Below are 11,631 nucleotides of genomic sequence, written 5' to 3'. Positions count from 1 at the left end.
ACCAAATGTAATAATTCAACAGGTTTCTACTAAAGGGGGAAAGTCCTACACCCGAGGATTTTCCAAAAATTGGTACGAACGAAAAACCTGGCTAGCAGGCTGCGATGTAGCTAATGCAGTCTTCTGCTACCCCTGCTTACTCTTTCACCCTGAAGGCGGCACGGCAGACAGCACCGCTTGGACAGCGACTGGTGTAACGGACATGCACCATCTTTCAGAAAAGATTAAGAAACATGAGTTGTCAAAGACCCACATGGATAGCTGTTTGAGATTGTCTGCTTTGGGGAGAGTGAACATTGCCACTCAACTGGATGAGGGATACAGGCTAGCTGTCCGCCGCCACAACGATGAGGTTAGCAAGAACCGCCACATCCTCAGCCGGCTAATCCAGTGTGTGAAGTTTTGCGGAGTGTTTGAGTTAGCTTTGCGAGGCAAAGATGAAACTGAGGGCTCCACCAACCCTGGTATTTTTCTTGGACTTGTCAACTTTGTGGCACAATTAGATGAGGTGTTTTATGGAAATGCATATTGTTTATGCAGTGTTGAGGAATGTGAAAGAACACCCTTGATTATTTTTACTGTGATAACTTATTTTGCTTTTGTAAGCCAACACTTTTGAGATCAGTCAATAAATGCTTCTGGTATTGACTTATATGCTGCCCCTGTCTTCATGTTGTTGCTGGACATTTTTAATGTGTGTAGGTCACCTAAATCATCAGAAAAATTGCCCCCCCTGAGAATTTTTTCAGGAGCCGCCACTGTTCACAACATATACCTAAAACACACAAAACTAGTAAGGAATGTGATTTAAGAATATATACATATATGGACAAGCAATGACAGAGCGGCATGGACTAAGATACAGTAGAATATTATAGAATAGAATGCAGTATACAGTGGGGGAAAAAAGTATTTAGTCAGCCACCAATTGTGCAAGTTCTCCCACTTAAAAAGATGAGAGAGGCCTGTAATTTTCATCATAGGTACACGTCAACTATGACAGACAAATTGAGAAAAATAAATCCAGAAAATCACATTGTAGGATTTTTAATGAATTTATTTGCAAATTATGGTGGAAAATAAGTATTTGGTCACCTACAAACAAGCAAGATTTCTGGCTCTCACAGACCTGTAACTTCTTCTTTAAGAGGCTCCTCTGTCCTCCACTCGTTACCTGTATTAATGGCACCTGTTTGAACTTGTTATCAGTATAAAAGACACCTGTCCACAACCTCAAACAGTCACACTCCAAACTCCACTATGGCCAAGACCAAAGAGCTGTCAAAGGACACCAGAAACAAAATTGTAGACCTGCACCAGGCTGGGAAGACTGAATCTGCAATAGGTAAGCAGCTTGGTTTGAAGAAATCAACTGTGGGAGCAATTATTAGGAAATGGAAGACAAACAAGACCACTGATAATCTCCCTCGATCTGGGGCTCCACGCAAGATCTCACCCCGTGGGGTCAAAATGATCACAAGAACGGTGAGCAAAAATCCCAGAACCACACGGGGGGACCTAGTGAATGACCTGCAGAGAGCTGGGACCAAAGTAACAAAGCCTACCATCAGTAACACACTACGCCGCCAGGGACTCAAATCCTGCAGTGCCAGACGTGTCCCCCTGCTTAAGCCAGTACATGTCCAGGCCCGTCTGAAGTTTGCTAGAGTGCATTTGGATGATCCAGAAGAGGATTGGGGAGAATGTCATATGGTCAGATGAAACCAAAATAGAACTTTTTGGTAAAAACTCAACTCGTCGTGTTTGGAGGACAAAGAATGCTGAGTTGCATCCAAAGAACACCATACCTACTGTGAAGCATGGGGGTGGAAACATCATGCTTTGGGGCTGTTTTTCTGCAAAGGGACCAGGACGACTGATCCGTGTAAAGGAAAGAATGAATGGGGCCATGTATCATGAGATTTTGAGTGAAAACCTCCTTCCATCAGCAAGGGCATTGAAGATGAAACGTGGCTGGGTCTTTCAGCATGACAATGATCCCAAACACACCGCCCGGGAAATGAAGGAGTGGCTTCGTAAGAAGCATTTCAAGGTCCTGGAGTGGCCTAGCCAGTCTCCAGATCTCAACCCCATAGAAAATATTTGGAGGGAGTTGAAAGTCCGTGTTGCCCAGCGACAGCCCCAAAACATCACTGCTCTAGAGGAGATATGCATGGAGGAATGGGCCAAAATACCAGCAACAGTGTGTGAAAACCTTGTGAAGACTTACAGAAAACGTTTGACCTGTGTCATTGCCAACAAAGGGTATATAACAAAGTATTGAGAAACTTTTGTTATTGACCAAATACTTATTTTCCACCATAATTTGCAAATAAATTCATAAAAAAAAATGTTCTTCTAGTTTTGTCTGTCATAGTTGATGTGTACCTATGATGAAAATTACAGGCCTCTCTCAACTTTTTAAGTGGGAGAACTTGCACAATTGGTGGCTGACTAAATACTTTTTCCCCCACTGTATACATATGAGATGAGTAGTGCAAGATATGTAAACATTATTAAAGTGACTAGTGTTCCATTTCTTAAAGTGGCCAGTGATTTCAATAGGCGGCAGCAGCAGCCTCTAATGTGCTAGTGAAGGCTATTTAACAGTCTGATGGCCTTGAGATAGAAGCTGTTTTTCATTCTCTCGGTCCCAGCTTTGATGCACCTGTACTAAGTTAGCCTTCTGGATGATAGCGGGGTGAACAGGCAGTGGCTCGGGTGGTTGATGTCCTTGATTATCTTTTTGGCCTTCCTGTGACATCGGGTGCTGTATGTGTCTTGGAGGGCGGGTAGTTTGCCCCCGGTAATGTGTTTGGCAGACCGCACCACCCTCTGGAGTGCCCTGCGGTTGCGGGCGGTGCAGTTGCCGTACCAGCCGGTGATACAGCCCGACAGGATGCTCTCAATTTTGCATCTGTAAAGGTTTGTGGGGCCCCTGTGTTGAGGATCAGCGAAGTGGAGATGTTGTTTCCTACCTTCACCACCTGGGGGCGGCCCTTCAGGAAGTCCAGGACCCAGTTGCACTAGGTGGGGTTCAGACCCAGGGCCTCAAGCTTGATGATGAGCTTGGAGGGTACTATGGTGTTGAATGCTGAGCTATAGTCAATGAACAGCATTCTTACATAGGTATTCCTCTTGTCCAGATGGGATAGGGCAGTGTGCAGTGTGATGGCGATTGCATCATCTGTGGATCTATTGGGGCGGTAAGCAAATTGAAGTGGGTCTAGGGTGACAGGTAAGGTGGAGGTGATATGATCCTTGACTAGTGTCTCAAAGCACTTCATGATGACAGAGGTGAGTGCTATGGGGCAATAGTCATTTAGTTCAGTTACCTTTGCTTTCTTGGGTACAGGAACAATGGTGGCCATCTTGAAGCATGTTGGAACAGCAGACTGGGAAAGGGAGAGATTGAATATGTCCGTAAACACACCAGCCAGCTGGTCTGCGCATGCTCTGAGGACACGGCTAGGGATGCCGTCTGGGCCGGCAGCTCACGTCGGCCACGGAGAAGGAGAGGCCACAGTCCTTGGTAGTGGGCCTCGTCAGTGGCACTGTGTTATCCTCAAAGCGGGCGAAGAAGGTGTTTGTCCGGAAGCAAGACGTCGGTGTCGGCGACGTGGCTAGTTTTCCTTTTGAATCCTGTACCAATATTCTAGAATATTGTACCTGTAACACACTCCCCCCGACGAAAATAAATAAATAATAGTTTTGTTATTCTGTTTGATTACTTTTACTTCACCTCCATTACACTGCAATACAGGGACTGACTGTTACTCCTGGCTGAAATTATGACTTGTCAATCAGTCATTAAGGTGGCGCTATAGAAAATGTAAAAATAAGTAAATGTGGTTTGATGTTCGTTGATGTTTCTGTAGCATGTCAGTGGAGTGTGTGTTCAGTTAGCTTGGGATTGTGGAGGCCAGGTCATCTGATGCAGCACTCCATCACTCTCCTTCTTGGTAAAATAGCCCTTACACAGCATGGAGGTGTGTTGGGTCATTGTCCTGTTGAAAAACAAATTATAGTCCCACTAAGCCCAAACCAGACGGGATGGTGTATCGCTGCAGAATGCTGTGGTAGCCATGCTGGTTAAGTGTGCCTTGAATTCTGAACAAATCACAGAGAGTGTCACCAGCAAATCGCCCCCACACCATAACACCTCCTCCATGCTTTACAGTCGGAACTACACATGCGGAGATCATCCGTTCACCCACACTGCGTCTCTCAAAGACACGGCGGTTGGAACCAAAAATCTCAAATTTGGACTCCAGACCAAAGGACAAATTTCCACCGGTCTAATGTAATTTGCTCGTGTTTCTTGGCCCAAGCAAGTCTCTTCTTATTATTGGTGTCCTTTAGTAGTGATTTCTTTGCAGCAATTCGACCATGAAGGCCTGATTAACACAGTCTCCTCTGAACAGTTGATGTTGAGATGTGTCTGTTACTTGAACTCTGTGAAGCATTTATTTGGGCTGCAATTTCTGAGGCTGGTAACTCTAATTAACTTATCCTCTGCAGCAGAGGTAACTTTGGGTCTTCCATTCCTGTCGTGGTCCTCATGAGAGACAGTTTCATCATAGCGCTTGATGGTTTTTGCGACTGCACTTGAAGAAACTTTCAAAGTTCTTGAAATGTTCCATATTGACTGACCTTCATGTCTTAAAGTAATGATGGACTGTTGTTTCTCTTTGCTTATTTGAGCTATTCTTGCCATAATATGGACTTGGTATTTTACCAAATAGGCCTATCTTCTGTATACCACCCCTACCTTGTCACAACACAACTGATAGGCTCAAACGCATTAAGAAGGAAAGAAATTCCACAAATTAACTTTTAACAAGGCACACCTGAAATGCATTCCAGGTGACTACCTCATGAAGCTGGTTGAGAGAATGCCAAGAGTGTGCAAAGCTGTCATCAAGGCAAAGGGTGGCTACTTTGAAGAATCTCAAATCTCAAATATATTTTGATTTGTTTAACACTTTTTGGTTACTACATGATTCCATATGTGTTATTTCATAGTTTTGATGTCTTCACTATTATTCTACAATGTAGAAAATAGTAAAAAATAAAATAAAGAAAAACCCTTGAATGAGTAGGTATGTCCAAACCTTTGACTGGTACTGCATATAGTGCAGCAGCTTCTTACTGCAGTGTGTGTGTGTGTGTGTGTGTGTAGGGAGTGCTGCGTCATTCGTCAAGGATGACCTGTTTACTGTTGTCTTGTTATAAAGCGTACTGCCTCACACTGCATTTTCATATTGATTTGCCAAATCTACATTTTCTGAATTTCTCATGTTCTTTCATTGTTTGTTCCAAAAGCCAAGTGAAAATGAGACTTGGTAGTGTAAGACTATGATTGGTCATTTCAGCCCTGTTCTTATTCCTTATCAGTGCATCCTTCCTTGAATCACTGATTTGGCATGATTGGACAGGTGAACAAAAGGGCTCCTTTCACTTCTACAGTCAGTTCCAATCAGTGGTCAGGCTACTTAAATGAAGGTAGATGTGATGATGGCACATTTAAAATCATTTGAATAGTGGTGTGTACACCTGTGTGCATTTCCATAGCATAGTTCAGTAACAGGAAAGGTTTTGTAATGTAAAATGGGGGAATAGCCTAGATATGCCTGCCTGAACTTGGCCTACAAGAACTGATGTTCATTTTCCATTGCAAATAGTTTATTTTGAAAGGAAGGTTGTGAGGCAGTTATGCCCTCTGAAAGCAGGTTTAATCCTGATGGCTGGCAGTGACTTGAGTCTTTGTGCTGCCAAATGTTTTCATGGGTGCTGTCCTATAGCAGTAGGGCTACGTGAACAGTTTGGGAAGCACCTTCCCCTGCCCCCCTCTTGGACGGTTGAAAACAATAACCGTGAGAAGTTGGATGTTGAAAGACTTGTTGAACCTGATCACCTGCGTTTTCCGTGGGAAAGAGCACCTAGAAAGCGTTAACTTGAAGATGGAGTAAATTGGGGACTTCAGGTGGAAATGCGCACAACAAAGAAACTTCACCTCGTTATATAACAGGCCCTGAATGTAGTTGTCTGGAAAATGATTCGCTGGAGACAAATGACAGGTAGGCATAGCCACGGGATGCTGCAGCAACCCCTGAAAAATCTGAAACTTTTCACAAAAGTAGTGGACTGGGCTTTTACTAGTCCTGTATTAGGTAACCGATGTAGACGTCTGTAGCATGGGCAAAACAAGTATTTCAGCATCTCCACTTTGGCAAAAAAGGTAGTTGTATAATTAATTAAAATTGTAAGAGTTGTTGCGCTGTCCCTTTCTCTGTGATCACCATTCTAATGGAATCCAGAAAGAACAAAACCCTGTCCTACAAAATGTACATCAAAAGGTGCAAAGTTATGGGCAAAGACCCAACAGATCCACAGATGATGCAATCTCTATTGCACTCCACACTGCCCTTTCCCACCTGGACAAGAGGAACACCTACGTGAGAATGCTATTCATTGACTACAGCTCAGAGTTCAACACCATAGTGCCCTCAAAGCTCATCACTAAGCTAAGGATCCTGGGACTAAACACCTCCCTCTGCAACTGGATCCTGGACTTCCTGACGGGCTGCCCCCAGATGGTAAGGGTAGGTAACAACACATCTGCCACGCTGATCCTCAACACGGGGGCCCCTCAGGGGTGTGTGCTCAGTCCCCTCCTGTACTCCCTGTTCACCCATGACTGCATGTCCAGGCACGACTCCAACACCATCATTAAGTTTGCAGATGACACAACAGTGGTAGGCCTGATCACCGACAACGAAGAGACAGCCTATAGGGAGGAGGTCGGAGACCTGGCCGTGTGGTGCCAGGATAACAACCTCTCCCTCAATGTGATCAAGACAAAGGAGATGATTGTAAACTACAGGAAAAAAAAGAGGACTGAGCACGCTCCCATTCTCATCGACAGGGCTGTAGTGGAACAGGTTGAGAGCTTCAAGTTCCTTGGTGTCCACATCACCAACAAACTATCATGGTCCAAACACACCAAGACAGTTGTGAAGAGGGCACGACAAAGCCTATTCCCCCTCAGGAGACTGAAAAGATTTGGCATGGGTCCTCAGATCCTCAAAAGGTTCTACAGCTGCACCATCGAGAGCATCCTGACTGGTTGCGTCACCGTCTGGTATGGCAACTGCTCGGCCTCCGACCGCAAGGCACTACAGAGGGTAGTGCGTACGGCCCAGTACATCACTGGGGCCAAGCTTCCTGCCATCCAGGACCTCTATACCAGGCGGTGTCAGAGGAAGGCCCTAAAAATTATCAAAGACTCCAGCCACCCTAGTCATAGACTGTTCTCTCTGCTACCGCACTGCAAGCGGTACCAGAGTGCCAAGTCTAGGTCCAAAAGACTTCTCAACAGCTTCTACCCCCAAGCCATAAGACTCCTGAACAGCTAATCATGGCTACCCAGACTATTTGCACTGGAGTAGATGGAGTAAATTGGGGACTTCAGGTGGAAATGCGCACAACAAAGAAACTTCACCTCGTTATATAACAGGCCCTGAATGTAGTTGTCTGGAAAATGATTCGCTGGAGACAAATGACAGGTAGGCATAGCCACGGGATGCTGCAGCAACCCCTGAAAAATCTGAAACTTTTCACAAAAGTAGTGGACTGGGCTTTTACTAGTCCTGTATTAGGTAACCGATGTAGACGTCTGTAGCATGGGCAAAACAAGTATTTCAGCATCTCCACTTTGGCAAAAAAGGTAGTTGTATAATTAATTAAAATTGTAAGAGTTGTTGCGCTGTCCCTTTCTCTGTGATCACCATTCTAATGGAATCCAGAAAGAACAAAACCCTGTCCTACAAAATGTACATCAAAAGGTGCAAAGTTATGGGCAAAGACCCAACAGATCCACAGATGATGCAATCTCTATTGCACTCCACACTGCCCTTTCCCACCTGGACAAGAGGAACACCTACGTGAGAATGCTATTCATTGACTACAGCTCAGAGTTCAACACCATAGTGCCCTCAAAGCTCATCACTAAGCTAAGGATCCTGGGACTAAACACCTCCCTCTGCAACTGGATCCTGGACTTCCTGACGGGCTGCCCCCCAGATGGTAAGGGTAGGTAACAGCACATCTGCCACGCTGATCCTCAACACGGGGGCCCCTCAGGGGTGTGTGCTCAGTCCCCTCCTGTACTCCCTGTTCACCCATGACTGCATGTCCAGGCACGACTCCAACACCATCATTAAGTTTGCAGATGACACAACAGTGGTAGGCCTGATCACCGACAACGAAGAGACAGCCTATAGGGAGGAGGTCGGAGACCTGGCCGTGTGGTGCCAGGATAACAACCTCTCCCTCAATGTGATCAAGACAAAGGAGATGATTGTAAACTACAGGAAAAAAAAGAGGACTGAGCACGCTCCCATTCTCATCGACAGGGCTGTAGTGGAACAGGTTGAGAGCTTCAAGTTCCTTGGTGTCCACATCACCAACAAACTATCATGGTCCAAACACACCAAGACAGTTGTGAAGAGGGCACGACAAAGCCTATTCCCCCTCAGGAGACTGAAAAGATTTGGCATGGGTCCTCAGATCCTCAAAAGGTTCTACAGCTGCACCATCGAGAGCATCCTGACTGGTTGCGTCACCGTCTGGTATGGCAACTGCTCGGCCTCCGACCGCAAGGCACTACAGAGGGTAGTGCGTACGGCCCAGTACATCACTGGGGCCAAGCTTCCTGCCATCCAGGACCTCTATACCAGGCGGTGTCAGAGGAAGGCCCTAAAAATTATCAAAGACTCCAGCCACCCTAGTCATAGACTGTTCTCTCTGCTACCGCACTGCAAGCGGTACCGGAGTGCCAAGTCTAGGTCCAAAAGACTTCTCAACAGCTTCTACCCCCAAGCCATAAGACTCCTGAACAGCTAATCATGGCTACCCAGACTATTTGCACTGCCCCCCCACCCCACCCCATCCCCCTCTTTTACGCTGCTGCTACTCTGTTTATTATTTATGCATAGTCACTTTAACTCTACCCACATGTACATATTACCTCAATTACCTCGACTAGCCGGTGCCCCCGCACATTGACTCTGTACCGGTACCCCCTGTATATAGCCTCCCTACTGTTATTTTACTGCTGCTCTTTAGTTATTTGCTTTTATTTATTTTTACTTAACACTTTTTTATTGTACTTTTTTTTATAAAAAAAAAAAAACGTCATTGTTGGTTAAGGGCTTGTAAGTAAGCATTTCACTGTATTGTCTTCACCTGTTGTATTCGGCGCATGTGGCAAATACAATTTGATATGATTTTATATGCCAGTGAAACTGAATTATATGCACTCAAAAATGTAATTCCTCTGCTGGAGGTGTAAAACACAAAAGGGGACGTATTTGCATATGTTATGGTCTTGTGAAGGCTGGCTGAATTCTGGCAAAGAGGATGTTCTTTTATCTCAGCATGTCTACAGATTCTCCCTTCTCCCTGTTTTTGTTTGCTTGGAAATGTTGATACTAGAGACTGTTATCTGAAGAAACTGTGTAACCAAGCATTTATAGCGGCTAAGAAATGCTTTGCCATTCATTGGAAAGTTGGTTATCGTCTCACAATGTCAAGTTATGTATCACTAGATTTGATTTATTTCAAGATTAAGGGTATACTTTCATAAGGTCTGGATTCCTTATATGGAATACAGTACGACTAAAGGAGTCTGTATTGAAAACAAGCCCACGTCAGGGGAGATACCTATTTAGGAAATCCCTAGCTGCTGGGGTGCTCAGTCCTGGCCCTGGGGGTCTGCCGCCCTGTGGGTTGTCACTCTGGCCTTGGCCTAACACACCCGAAACCAATAATGAATGTTTCACTAAGATCCTAAAGCTGAGTGGGGTGTGTTGGGTTGGGGGGCTGCAGGGTGGTGGACCCCTAGGGACAGGACAGGGCGACCCAGCTATATTGTGTGTAAGTGAAATAAAGCTCTACAGTACTATTAGTCCTATGAGATTAATTTAATGAAGCATTTAGCTGTTTCTGTGTGTTAATTTGAGGTGTATGTGCTGTTTTTTTGTTACCAAACCTTTCCCTTGGGAATTAAAAACATTAAAGGTCTGAACTGGGAAGGAAATTGTGTTGGGAGAGTTGAGTTATTGACTAGACTGGTGGGGGTCGGGCGTGCAGGCGGCTCGCGCTGGCTGGTCAGTCTGGCTAAAATTTGATATAGACGATGTCTTAATAAAGACAATCAAAAGTCTTTGTATTTTTTTCAAGAGTTGTTCATTTGTTAGGCTATTGGTTAAAGGTACAACACAATATTTATTATTGAATTACCTTCGATCTAGGTCAGTCGTATTAATCACTTAAACATATTTAATAATGATCTCTTACCTAGCTTGATGATTGTGGGCATTTTTGCTTACTTTTTGTCTAAATAGAGACGGCATATTGGATTGTGTAAAAATGCAGGAAATTAGCTTTAGATGCCCATAACAATTATTTTCAGGACCCCCAGACTCCCCGCCAGGTTATGTCTGGTCCTCTGTAGCTCAGCTGGTAGAGCACGGCGCTTATAACGCCAAGGTAGTGGGTTCGATCCCCGGGACCACCCATACACAAAAAAAAAAATGTATGCACGCATGACTGTAAGTCGCTTTGGATAAAAGCGTCTGCTAAATGGCATATTATTATTATATTATTATGTCCCCCCCACTTCTAAAACCAATGTGGTGCTCCTGGAATCTACACTGTAAATTGGAGACACTGAGGTAAGGATAACCTTCATGCAGTTTAACTTACATTTCACTTGGGCCGGAATTCAAAACTGACATATTTTCTGGAATATTTATGTTGTGTATCTTTTCTCCTTAGGTTTCCTTAGGCTATCAGGCTGCAGCATCTCAGAAGAAGGCTGTGCATCTCGTTTGAGCTCTGAGTCTGAGGTCCCTCACAGTGTCGAGGTGAACAGATGTTAATTTTCCGTTGCAAAACGTTTTGCTTCAGTGTGCCTGTAATGAACGCATAAACAAAGATAAATACTAATTTGCATGATGTTTGATGTGAAACATGATTGTGAGGCGGTTATGCCCTCTGAAAACAACGTTAATCTGGATTGCTGGCAGTGACTTGAGTTTTGTGTTGGCAGATGTTTAGAAATAAATATGTCATGGGTGTTGTCTTGTCCTATAACAGTAGAACTGCCCATGCACCTGCCAACTGACAGTTGGATGTTGAAAGACTCCTGTTGAACCTGATCGACTGGTTTTCATGGGAAAATGTTAAAAACATGAGAAGGGTGTCAATTGCAGACACTAGGTGGAAATGTGCACAACAAAGAAACTCCACCTCCCTATTTATATAATGAATATGAATTCGGAGGACAAAAATGATTAAATATTGAAGCATTAGACCTATCACTAAAAGCTTCAGTCATACAAAAGTTATACTTAACTGGTTCTCTAGCAAATTAGTAAGATTGTCTCACCCAATGTTCAAGAATGGCCTTTTTCCCTTTATTTAGATTACAACCTCTCACTTTCAGTTATTTTAAAAGGAAATAACGGATGGACATCATGAAAATGATCGGAGAGGTTGAGCGTAGAGGAAGTTTAGGTGTAAAAACAAACAAAATAGAATTATTGTAAAATTGACTGGGTCCAT

Source organism: Coregonus clupeaformis, chromosome 19 (assembly GCF_020615455.1).
Source record: "Coregonus clupeaformis isolate EN_2021a chromosome 19, ASM2061545v1, whole genome shotgun sequence".
Taxonomy (NCBI): domain Eukaryota; kingdom Metazoa; phylum Chordata; class Actinopteri; order Salmoniformes; family Salmonidae; genus Coregonus; species Coregonus clupeaformis.
The sequence above is the reverse complement of the archived record's forward strand: the minus strand, read 5'-3'. Positions refer to the sequence as shown.